The following is a 14,010-nucleotide window of genomic DNA, read 5'->3' on the forward strand; positions in this document are numbered from 1 at the left end:
AAAAGCCCGTTTTATACAAACAAAAACATGAATCCCTAGAAGTTGATCATCTTTACAAATCAGATTTCTTGAAGGAAAGCAAGGAATAAATAAACTAAAATTTGAAAATCCTAAGAAAGAAAGAAAACAAAACAAAATCTAAAGAATGAATCTAGGTTAATGGAATGGTGCCCAAAACATGTGCTAAAAGAGCCTATTTATAGGCTTTAGGTTGTTGTCGTCGTCCTTAACCTTAGGTTAGCTGACATTCCCGAGCTTTCTGTTCGATTGTGCAAACTAAAATGACCTTGCTTCATAATTATTTTCCTTCCCAGAGTTGATGTCGTGACACAACAGGATCTGTGCCGTGGCATAAAAGTCAGGATGATCCTCTTTGGGATGTCTTCAAAGTTATGTCGCGATACCCTCAGTCAGTGTTGCGACATCGAAGGAAATTTCATCTTTTCTCCATTCTTCTCTCTATGTTGTGACATTAGACTTCCTGTGTTACGATCGAGTGTCTAGTATAGACCTAAAATGCCTTCTAATGGTATTTGGAAACACGAAAATATACACACTTTTGCATGCCCTTTTTAACTCAAATTCATGCAGTTTCGGTAAAATTCTTGTTGAAAAATATATAATTATTATAAAATAATTAAATTTTACTTAAATTATTAATATTGTAAATTTTAATTAATTTTATAATAAATTTTTGATCATTTTCGACAGATCTGCACAAAGGGTGAAAAATGGCTTGGCAGACACTACTAGAAGCACAAAATCGAGAAGTAATTTCAAAGCATCAAGGCGGATTATATTTCCAGCCGAAGGTCGTCCAATTTATGAATATTAACTTATAATATAATTAATTTTAAATTTATTCCAACTTAATTGGATTAAATAAATTATAGTTAATTAATTATGAAAATGGTTCCAATTGAGCTGAACCAATAAAATCGATCCTACCGAGTACTAGGCAGCCCAAAACGTCCCACATGCTGACCCAATTAGCTTGTTTGGCTGATTATTTGGCTTACAAAATGGCCCTTAAAGACTCCTTCAATTTGCATTCAAACCCCTCCACTATTCATGCCTTTCAAGATATGCCCCTACCTAAAAATAGCATGTTTGAAATCTTGAAACATGCCACATGTGCGGCCGAACATAGGGGGAGCCTTTGGCTGCTGATTTTGGATATTTTTAGCAGCCTTCTCAACCTATAAATACCACCTTGGCTGCTCACTTCAAACACATCCCAAAACCATTCATTCTTCACTTCTCTCTTACTTTTCTCTCTTCAGTGTTCTTCAATTTCTTTGCAACATCCCTTACCCGTATCCGACGCCGGAACAGGGCACGAGGTATTACTGGACTTGAGTACTTGTAATCATTTAAAACTGAGACATAAAATTTCATCAATTTTAAACTTTTCAAACATATTCAAGACTATGTACATTAAATGACTTTATATAATAAAGACCTTCAAATAACATAGGTCAGCATTTTAGGCCAACTCCTAGCAACTTAATAATAATTAAACGAGTCCCCATACATGCCAAAGACTTAAAAATACTTTAAAACCTTTATATATCGATCAATAGTTTGATAGTGTGATTTAACCTTTGGTGACCTCCAACTCGAGCCAACATCTGCGACACTATAGGAAAAAGGAAAGGAAGGGAGTAAGCATTATAGCTTAGTAAGTAAATATGTAAATATTAATAAACAATACATTATCATACATTAAACAAAGTCACAATATGTTCCCAGAACATTACCATCACAAACACACATACTTTCACTATTACAATTATAAGCAGGTTCAAAATAAGCTATCTAGAAGAGTACCAGCTGCTAAATTATTTATTTCTAGAGCTACAAAACTCCAAATTACAAAAAGTTAATTTTACTTGAAAATAGATTCATGTATATTCTTACCATAAAATTTTTAGAATTTTTGGTCTAGCCAATTATTACAATTTATTCATTGAAGTTACCCCTATTTCACGGCTCAACTGCCCTGACCACTCTTCACTACAAATAAATTTTCTCTTAGTACAGAATTCATATGATGTTATCGTTTATTTTATTTGATACTAGACTCATTAAGGATTTCAAAAATAAAAATTATATCCCATAATTATTTTTCTAAAATTTTTAATGATTTTTCAAATTTAGAACAGAGGATCACGTAGTCATTCTGAACTAGTCTCATAAAAACTTAAATATCTCAGAATATAGAATTCATTTGCTTGCTCTGTTTCTGTTATATGAAAATAGACTCATTAAAATTTAATTTGATATCTCATTCAATCTCTAATTCAATTTTTACTATTTTTAATAAATTTTTAGATTCTTGTCACTGCAACTATCCAGAACAGTTTTATTGTCAATTCTAATCTTTCACACTTCAATTGTATTCATCACTTACCCATAACAATCTTTCCAATTTCCAATCACATATCAAGCATATTACTCAAAAGTTACACACGTATATACTTACACTTATCTTCACAAAGTCATACACAATTTCATTTAATCAATTTCCCAGTTGAACACTTCAGAATAATAACAGATACGCGATGGTATCGCACACAGTCCACCTTTAAAATCGAAGCTCTCTTGTACACATAGTGGCCTTCGCTTAGCACCACTCATGTGACCTAGCTCGATTATACACATAATTTTGGCTCTCTTGTACATATGGTGTACACATAGTATCACCCATGTGACCTAGCCACTTTATCTCGTAGCTCTCTTGTTTACATGGTGTCCTTCACCTAGAACCACACATGCAACCTAGCTACATCTATCTCGTAGCTCTCTTGTAGTATCACCCATGCGACCTCGCTACCTCATAATGTCTCGTAGCTCTCTTGTACACACAGTATACATCCCGTACTACACATGTGACCTAGCTACATACCACTTGTATCTTTCGATTCCGAAGGTTCAAACGAGAAGTATCTCACTTTCTAATACTTTATTCCATTCTTCCAATAGTCAATTATGATTCAAAAATCAGCTATAATACATAAAATATGCTGAAATATAAAAACGTAATAAGGATAATGTATTATTTACATACAAACTTACATACTTTCTCATTTCCATGTCGAATTAATATTGAACATTTAAATCATCATAATTATACTTACTTTCAACACCTCGGCAATCATAGTAAATATATTAATTTTACATTGAAACATGCATAAATTAATGCTTATTATACATATGAACTTACCTCGATACTAAAACAGCCATTTTACCAACTTTCCCGATTTTCGATTTTTCTCCCATTCTAGGTTCAAATCTCATTTTTCGGGATCTAAAACATCATATTTTACTTAGTTAATTAATGTACTATTCAAAACAGTCCTTAACTCAAACTTTGGAAAAATTACAATTTTGCCCCTAAACTTTTGCATTTTACACTTTTGCCCCTAGGCTCGGCAATTAAACTTCATCCCTTATTCTTATGTTTTATGACATGGTGATCATTTTTCCCTTCTATTGAAACATCAAATTCTCACTCTAACACATAGTTATGAACAATAACAACTTTTACCGATTAAGCCGTTTTACTCATTTTTGCTTAAAACCGCTTAGCAAAAGTTGTTTAACATAATTTTAGCCTTCATATTCTACCATAAAACATCAAAATAAACACATTTCACCTATGGGTATTTTTCCAAATATGAACCCTAGATTAAATTATTGCTAGAATAAGCTTAATCAAGTTACCATGATTCCAAAAACATAAAGAACTTGAAAACCGGGGCTAGAACGGACTTACTATTGAGCTTGGAAAGCTTGAAAACCCTAGCCATGGCTTCCCCCATGCTAATTTCGGCATCCATGAAAATGATGAGTCAATTTTGGCTTTATTTTCCCTTTTTATTTCTTTTAATTACCAAATGACTAAAATGCCCTTAAGGCCTTTCTTTAAAATTTTGTCCTATTCATGCCCATTTTTTTCCAAACAAAATATAATGGTCTAATTACCATTTAGCGACCTCCTCTTTAAAACCCCATTTCAATCAAGTACTTATGAATTAGAACACATATTTTGTAACTTTTGCAATTTAGTCCTAAAAGTCCAATTAAGCACTTTATCAGTAAAATTTCTTAACGATATTTTTACACAATATTTTAATCAATAAATAAACCTTAAAACTTAATCGAAATAAATTTTTTGACTTCGAATTCGTGGTTCTAAAACCATCATTCCGTTTAGGCCCTAAATCGGGCTGTTACAGTAACTTCTGCAAATAAGCCCTAATAGGCAAATTAAACATGCAATCTATAAAATTTCTTATCAATACTCTAACACATGCATCTAATCACTCGGTAAATCATAAAAAAAATTAATCGAAATAAACTTTTCTATCTCAGATTTGTGGTTTCGCAACCACTATTCCATTTAGGCCCTATTTCGAGATGTTACATTCTTTCCCTATTCCTTTGCCGATTTCACCACTTGAAAAAGAGTCATTTTGGAACATCCGAATTAAGGCCTAGTCGAAATAGTGGTTTTGAGACCACGAATTTGAGATAGAAATAATTATTTTATGAAAGTTATGAGGTCCATGATATAAATGCATGTCTGTGTGAAAATATCAATAAGAAATTTTACTGATAAGGTGTCCAATTGAGTTATTAGGACTAAGTTGCAATAAGTGAAAAACATGTGTTCTACTTGATTTAAGGGTTAAATTGTGATGAGATTTGAAATTTGAAGTCCTTATTTGGAAATTAGACCATTATATGTCATTATGGACAAAAATCGACATAGGAGGGATAAAATATCAAAGTTTTAATGGAAAAGCATTTTGGTCCATTGGTTATTAAAAGAATTAAAAGGGAAAAATAGTAAAAAATTATGTCCATCTTCATCTTCCTTGTCCGAATTTCACAAGAAGCCATAGCTAGGGTTTCTTTCATCTTTCAACCTCAAAGTAAGTGCATCCTAGCCCAATTTTTCATGTTCTTTATATTTTTGAAATCCTCGTTAGCTCGATTTAGTTATTTCTACCCTTAATTTAAGCTAGGGTTCATGTTCAAAAATATACCCATGAATGATATGCTTGTGCTTTGATGTCTAATGGAAGAATATGAAAGCTTGAGGTGTGATGAACAACTTTACTATGTGGTTTTTGGTGAAATTGATAAAAAGGACCTAATTGTAAAAATTGTAGAAACTATTTGTAAATGTGTGAATAAATGAAAAATGTGAGTTGGTATAGGAGATAAAATGATTTGGCTAGGCTTGAAAAATGAGGAAAATAGGTACTTTTTATTTTACGAGCCTAGGGGCAATTTTGTAATTTTATGAAATTTTAGGGGAAAATTTATTATTTTTCCATATCGTGATTTTTAGACTGAATTGAATAGTGCATGTATTAAATGAGCTAAAAGAGCTATTATAGGTCAAGAAGGACGCGGGATAGACCTTGACCGAGAAAAGGCAAGGTTGTGGACTAAATTGCAAATTTGTCATATTTTGCACCGAGGTAAGTTGTGCGTAAGTAATTTAACAATCTCATTATCATGCGTTTAATAATTGATGTTGTATGATGTTTGTTTGAATGTCTTAATGAAATTGGCTGTGATGATTTATTGAAAGATTGGTGTTAGCTTCATATCTCGAAAGTCCCGAATGACCCCAAGAAATGCCTAGGACTTGGATATCATGACACCACGATTAATGAGAGCCAGTGTAAGACCATGTCTGGGACATGGCATCAGCGTTGATATGATAGCCAGTGTAAGACCATGTTTGGGATATGGCATCGGCATTGATATGTGTGCTAGTGTAAGACCATATTGGGATATAGCATCGGCCTCGGTATGTGATTTTATGTAAGACCATATCTGGGATATGACGTTAATATAAGATTTCGTGTAAGACCATGTCTGGGACATGGCATCAGCACCGATGTGAGATTTCGTATAAGACCATATCTAGGATATGACACCGATATGTAGACCCATGTAAGACCATGTCTGGGACATGGCTTTGGCATTCTATATGGTGCATGATGATTCTGAATGTCCTTTAGTATTCCGAGTGATTCAACGAGTCGTTCAAGATTATGGTTAAGAAGTGGGGTAGAATGAGTAAGAATGTACGTAAACTTCATGAGTATTGGACTCGATTCATGTTGGGAAATTTGGTATGGTTATGATAGAGTAAAATAAGCAAGATGTTCAAAGGCATTTATTATCAATTCTCAATATGTTCAATGTGTAATATGATAATGTGTTAGTAATTGATAGCATGTTTAATCCATGAATTTCATGACTTTTGTTGTTTATTATTTTCACACGACTTACTAAGCTATATGCTTACCCCTCTCTCTTTTCCTCTTTCTTATAGCATCGTCAAGCTAGCTCGGGGATCGTGGACGTCGAAGCTCGAGTCACACTATCAACAAATCCTTGGGGGTATAATTAGTTTACTACATTTAAGTATGGCATGTATAGGGGACTTAGTATTTTGTTATATGTGTCATATTTGTTAGCCAAAATGATGGCTCATTTTGATATATTATTCCATTTTGTATATGGCCATGAAATATGGTTCATATTGATTATTGGGTAGAAATCCCTAAATATTATTACATGCATGAGATGTGTTATTACTTTTGTGGTGTGTGTCAAATGGTTGATACAATGTAGAATTTATGTTTGATGGATAAATGATGTCAATTAGCATGGTCACTATATTAATAAAGGTAAAGAATTGAATTGAATGAACTTTACCAGTCAAGGAGTCCCAATTAGGTATAATTGATATGAATTAATCATGCATGAGTTAAAGCTATGGATGTCTAAGTAACCCTTTTATGCCATGACAATCACCATTGGCATATAAGCGTGTGTAGGGGTTGTTAATGGTGACAAGAGGCTTGGAAAATAACCTTAATTTTGTCCACATGGGTAGACACACGGGCATGTGTCTAGGCCCTGTGTGACACACGATCAGCCCCATGGGTGTGTTGTCTAGTCGTGTGTCCCCTACACCCTAGTTTTGCAAGTCAGTATGCATGGTAGTAAACACACAGGTAAAGACACGGCCGTGTGTCTCAACTGTGTGGAGGACACGGCCTTAGGACATGGGTGTGTGCCCAGGCCATGTGATGTTTTCACTTTAAATGCGAAAATTAAATTCGCCACACGGCCTAGCACACGGGCATGTGACTCGGCCATGTGATCTTAAATTGATGCTGACGTCATAAACAGAGAGTTACATAGCCTGGGAACACGGGCATGCCAAGGGCACATGGGCGTGTTCTTATGTCCACATAGGCATATGACCCTATTTTATGAAAAATTTCCTAAATTTCATGGTTTAGTCCTGAACTACCCTCGATGTATGCTTTGGGCCTTGTACGCCCGTATTAGGGACAATTTGCATGTGTATGTACAGTTTTGTGTTCAAAAGAAATTTTATGGCTCAGTTCTGTGTATGTTTACATTTTAGCTCGGTAATGCCCTATTCTCGTCCTGGCAATGTATATAGGTAAGGGCTGTTACACATTCAACCACCATTTGGATTAGTATTAAAGTGTTTGTGGAAGCCTCGGTTCAACAAGAACAAGCGGAGAAGGAGGAGCGAAGCAAACTGGTCAAGCCTCGGAGAAACACCGATTTGATTCTTGTTCTTTATCCTTTTAATTTTGTTGTCGTTATGATGAACATATCTATGAATATTTGTGATGTTGATATGTTTAATTTAATTCGTGTTAGGTTGATTGCATTTTGTCTACGTGAGTTATTAAAATTGTATTCGTGTTGTTATAGGCCTCGATAAGATGTTTAATTAAGTAAAACCATGACTATGTTATTCTTGCATTACAATTGTAAGGTAATTAATGAATTAATTATTTAAATGGAATGTAATTGTAATTAATTGACACGATACTTAATCAATGCATGTTTAATCATCTAAGGTAGCTAAGGTTAAATTAGCAACAATATCTAATGATACATTAGCCTTGTATAACTTGCAAGATTATTGTGCTTAAACTGTTTCAAGGTAGAAATACATTGTTACCTCACGTAATCTTTTATGTGATTATGAGATTAAATTAATTGTTTGAATTGGCATAGAGATATGTACAAGAGATTATTTTAATTTCGTAAGTATGTATGTGCACTAACACATTTGCTTATTAAAATTTGTTTAATTGGCTGAATTGACATAGAGAAATAGTTAAGAGATAAATGGATTTTGGTAGGTAAGTATGTTCATAAGTTAGCAAATTACTGAGTTGTCGTGAATTTATTCGTAACAACATGAACATGAGTTGAATAATTCTAAGTTAAGAAATGTAATTAATCTAACACAATTATGTCATTTTGATTAAAATCATCTTTTGAAATCGTGCATTGGAACTTTTGTTTTATTTTTATTTATTTTACTTAGTTAAAACCTAGTTTTTAATCACCTCCTCAAATCAAAATATTTTTTTTTACCAAAGTGTTTTTAAAATTGCATTCATAAACAATTCTTTTCACAGTCCCTGTGGGTATGATAACTCGACATTTACTTGTCATTTTATTACTTGTTGCGATTGTGTACACTTGCACATTTTTTTTCATTCTAAGTTTTTGGCGTCGTTACCGAGGACTGTTTTAAAAAGCCATTATTTATGAATTTGTTAATTTTGTATTTTGTTTTATTTTTCTGTTCAATTTTAACTTAATTAATTTTTCTGTGTTTGTTTTAGGTGTTTATGAGTATTGATCGAATCATGGATTTACTCTCCGTAGACCCTTAGATTGAAAGAATTTTCTGACAGCAGAGAAAACAAGCAAGTCAAAGAAGGATCAAAGAGAAGAACTTTGAAAATCCAAGTCAAGGAAACATGGCAAAATCCTATCCTTATTGCTGATGATAGGGATAGAGCTTTAAGACAGTATGCTGTGCCAGTATTTCATGATCATAATCCGGGTATTAGGAGACTTGAAATCGAGGCACAACAATTCGAGTTGAAGCCAGTCATGTTCCATATGCTTCTGACAGTGGGCCAATTCAATGGAATGCCTACCGAAGATCCTCACCTGCTTAAGAATGCTGATAGAGATGAGTGATTCTTTAATGTTAGCCGGAGTACCCAAAGATGCACTACGATTGAAGTTGTTCCCATATTCGCTAAGAGACACAGCTTGAGCCTGATTGAACTGTTAAACTCATTGCCACCAAATTCAATTTCCACATAGCAAGAGTTAGCAGAAAGATTCCTCATGAAGTATTTCCTGCCTAGCAAGAATGCTAAGTTGAGGAATGAGATCATTGCTTTCCAAAAAATGGATGATGAGTCCTTGTATGAGGCATGGGAAAGGTATAAAGAACAATAACAAAAGTGCCCTTGTCACAGAATCCCACATTGTATCCAACTTGAGACATTTTATAATGGTCTCAATGCTTACACGAGGATGGCAGTGGACGTTTCAGTTCTAAGTTTTATAATGAGGCTTATGAAATCATTGAGAGGATTTCCAGCAACATTTATCAGTGGCCAACCAATCAAGTAGTGTCAGGAAGATGAGTCACTAGAATACATGAAGTAGATGCTCGCATTTCACTCGTATCTCAGGTATCCTCGATTTCCTCAATGCTTAATAATTTTACCACTAATGAGTTCAATAGTTTTACAGCACAACCACCAAATCAATTTGAAAATGTATCTTGTGTCTATTGTGGGGAAGGACATCTATTTGAAGAATGTCCATTGAACCCAGAATTCGTGTACTATATGGGTAACCAGAACCAAAACCAAGAAAGGCAAGGACTACAATCCAATTCTCATAACCCATCATGGTGAAACCACCCTAATTTCTCCTGCAGTAGCCAAGGGGCTAGACCTAGTAACACATACGCCCATCCTAGACCAACCCAGCCACCTATTTTTACCCAGCAAGTTCAAGAACAACCTCAAGTTGAACCATCCAATGGCTTAGAAAACTTGTTGAAGGCATACATAACAAAGAATAATGCTTTAATCCAAAACCAAATAGCTACATTGAAAAACATGGAAAACCAATGGGTTAGCTTGCAACTGAACTCAGAAATCAACCATAAGATGCTTTATCTAGTGATATGGAGAATCCGAGGAATCTTAAGAAGGAGCATTATAAAGCGTTGACATTAAAGAGCGAAAAAGCATTAGACCGATGTTGGTGCATGAGTATTTCCAGATTGCACCCAGAATTATCGTCGCACTTGATAGCTATCTGGATAAGAACAAAAATGTGTGAGCTGCCCAATCTGGTATAACCAACTTGTACGTACATAGGCAACATGATTCTGATGAAAGGACACCTGTGCTATTTGGAAGAATATAAATATTCACGTGAAAAGGAAAAAATGAGGCTTTTTGGGGGTTATTATCTTCTTCAACCTATTTTTTGAAGCTTTTTGGCTATGGCAGCTTAAGTCTCCTATGGCGATGTGAAAGGGACGCAGATCAGCTCCTGACGGGGAGCCTTGAGTAACAAGAGGGAATGGAGAGATTCAAGTCAAGATTGTCTAGGAATAGTATTCTCCACTTGTTTCTTTTATATTTCTTTTTTAAGCGATGGTTATTACTCTTTATTTCATGTTTGTATAGAAGTACACATGATTTCTGGGTTAAATGTTATTTTGTTCAATCTTGCTTCTATTGTTTAATCTTTGGGTTTGGATTTTTTAGCATGGAAGTGTTATTGCAGTCACTGGCACTAGAAAGTGCAACGACTGTTCAAGCTAACAATGGAAGTTGCTTAAGGATTAGAGGAATTTAATCTACTTGTTCTTAATAGTGTTCCATTGCCATCATTGGAAGGTGTGGTTAATGTGCATGTTTAAGTTTTAAATTAAATATAGAAGTTAAGCTTAGTAAGATATTCATTGCAATTTAATGTATCGACAATCACCTATCCTTTTATACCTTGTGAGCAGTTAGTATTAAGTTGAATGTTCACATTGGGGATCCCAGCTTATCATTAAAATATTTTATCTTACTGTTTTCAAGTTATTGCTTCGATAACTGCTCTCACAATTTATCTTGTTTCTATCTATTTATTACGCTAACATTGATAGATAGAAGACAACCATCATCATGGGATCAATATCAAACAGGCTTATATCTGTCTACTATACTTGCATCGAAAGTGTACGTTTGCACATTATTGCTATGGCGTTAAACAATTGATCAATTAATAATAATTCATCAAGACTAGGCAACGTATATGTAACAGCCTGATTTTGGGGGCTAGTCAAAATAGTGGTCTCAGGACCACTAATCCAAAGTCAGAGAAATTATTTTATTATTAATATAGAGTAATAGCATGGTTGTAATAGTGCATGAAAAATTTGGTGAGCTAATTTTAACGTTTGTGAGCCCAATTGCGAAAAAGGAATAAATCGCATAAAGTGAAAAATTCCTAATTTGATAGCTAAAGGTGTTATTTTATTAGAGAATCAAAATTGGGGGATTTTAAAGGGCAATTAGACCTTTTTAAAGGAGCATAGCTGGCCATAGAGTCAAAGAGGAGACAAAATTTTAAAATTTGGTGGTTTAGGTGGCTTATTTTTACCAAAAATAGAAATAGATAAAATAAGGATGATATCATCCCTTTTCATCTTCTTCCTCCATCAAAATTTTTAGCAAAGAATGGGGTTTTAAGAGCTTTAAATTTCAGCAACTTTAAGCTTTTACAAGTAAGTGATCCTAATGGCTTTTCTTAAATATTTTTGTACTTTTGTGGCCCTTGAAGCATGAGCTTTCAAATGAGTGTACTATTTTGCAAAATAATTAAGAGTCTAGGGTTTTGCCATGAAAGGATTTGTGACAGCCCAAAATTGACCCTAGTCGGGAAGTGGTTTCGGGACCGCTAAACCGAGTCACCGAAATGTTTGAATGTGATATTTATTGTTTAGAATATGTAATTATGAATGTGTGAAAATTTCAAGCTTCGATTTAGTCGATTGCATGTGAATTTAGTCAATAGGACTTATGTGCGACATTTTTGAAATGTGATAGGTCGAAGCATAAGGACCTATTAGTGCATGAAATAAAAAGGGGGGACTTGCATGTCAAATTTCCCCCCCTAATTAGTAGTGGCCGGCCATGACAAGCATGGTAGACCAAGTGTGATGGGCAAGACATGTCATAGACATGTTGTGTTGGTGCATCATGGGTGGAAAAAAAATAAAATAAGGAGAATGGGCATAAAATAATGAAAGGGAATATGATGGAAACAAAAAAAAAGTGTGTGGTTGTCTCCCCCCCCCATTTTGCCGAAACTAGAAAGAAAAACAAAAAAAAAGTGCTCATCCTTTGGTTCATCTTTGGCCAAAAATTTTAAGGAGGAAGGAAGAAGAAAGGTTGAAGAGGTTCGGCCATGCATGTAACTAGGCTAAGGTATGTTTGACGATGTTCCATGAGATGCATGCATGTTTTAGTTGTTAGCTTGAGTTCTACCTAGCCCATGGTCTAAATCTTGCTATGTGATGGAAACGACACTCGGCCATGGATGCATCATTCTTGCTTGGTGTTGATGTTGTGTCGGTGAGATACCAAGTTATTTTCGTGACCAAGTTGAGATTTGAATTTTTGGAATAAGTAAGGTTTTCGGCTATGGAGATTAATAAGGGTGATGGTTGTGTTTCATGCTAAATCTAGATGGAAAATGGTAGTTACTTACATCTTGATGATTATGAGTTTCTCTCTTGGTTCTACCTTAGATCCATGAAGTATATTTTTATTTGGTGTTGTTGGAAGTATCGGCCATGGTATATCCATGAGTGTGATTTATGCTTATTGCATGGTAGGTAAGATTTATGTTTTGGATATATGTTTAAATTTGGTTATAATCAAAATTTGGGATTCGGCTCTTGCACATAGATATATATATGATTGCACATGATGGTGCTTCGGTTATGGATTAAATGATGGATGCGTATTGAGTATAATATGGAATGCATTAGTTAGTAAAATGTATGTCATTTATGTGTGGTATTAAGTATATAATCGGCCTCAACATAGACATACATATTCGGCCATAGGAAGAAGATTGGTGTTGCATGTATTCGGTTAGAGGCAAGCATATTGATGCTTTTGTCTTGGCTTAGAAAATTCGGCCAAGGGGGAAAATTAACTAAAATGTTGAGTTTGATTCATGATTCCGTACATATGTGACTTTAATGTCTAATGTATAAATATGGGCTAAGTGCCTTGTGTTCCTCTTTTCGATGCTCAAATGATTAAATCAATTTATTTGTTTAATTAAGCTCAAAAGCAAAGGGGAACTAAATCCGATAAAGGGAAGGAAAAATTGGTCGAATAGCTATCGGAATCGTTCGACAACATCCGAGGTAAGTTCTTGAGTAAAAGAGCTTAAATTATGATTTGATTAGATCATGTTTTAAGCAAATTAAAATCATGCTCTCTGTGGGGCTATTGAGCCGAAATTGCAAGAATGATAAGTGTCTTGTGTTCGAGTCTTGCTAGCGAAAATGAAATACGAATGTGCCATGATTTATTGTTAAATGTGCATGGTTATTTGAATGATGTCCGGGCTAAGTCCCGAAGGCTTTGTGCTAAGTGACCATATCCGGACTAAGATCCGAAGGCATTTGTGCGAGATACTAATTCCGGGCTAAGCCCGAAGGCATTTGTGCGAGTTACTAAATCCGGGTTAAGTCCCAAAAGCAATTGTGCGAGTTACTATAACCGGGCTATGTCCCGAAGGCATTTGAACGAGTAGCTATATCCGGTTAAATTCCGAAGGTACGTGATTTGGGAATGAATGATCTTGCTGTAAAAATTTCAGTAAATACTCTAGAAACATCCCAACATTGAGGTATGTTTCGTATGTGCTTGAATTTAGTTGAGCCCTTACAAATAAGTATTCGCTCAGTTGATAAACGAGCTACCGGCCTTTGGCTAAGTTGATCTTTTGTGTATGTACATAAGGGTTGGTAATGTGAAGCAAGTATGATATTGAAAAATTGTGCATATGAAATTATCCGTTTAG

The 14,010-nt window shown here is 34.6% G+C and overlaps 1 non-coding gene across 1 annotated transcript; it reads right to left on the reverse strand.

Moving 5' to 3' along the window:
- Positions 1-9,264: 9,264 nt before the first annotated feature.
- Positions 9,265-9,371, reverse strand: LOC121216346 (small nucleolar RNA R71). The gene has a single exon (XR_005912516.1). It is a non-coding gene; the product is annotated as a small nucleolar RNA R71 (small nucleolar RNA).
- Between the last annotated feature and the right edge of the window lie 4,639 nt (positions 9,372-14,010).

The sequence above is a fragment of the Gossypium hirsutum genome, chromosome A02 (assembly GCF_007990345.1).
Source record: "Gossypium hirsutum isolate 1008001.06 chromosome A02, Gossypium_hirsutum_v2.1, whole genome shotgun sequence".
NCBI classification, from domain to species: Eukaryota; Viridiplantae; Streptophyta; class Magnoliopsida; order Malvales; family Malvaceae; genus Gossypium; species Gossypium hirsutum.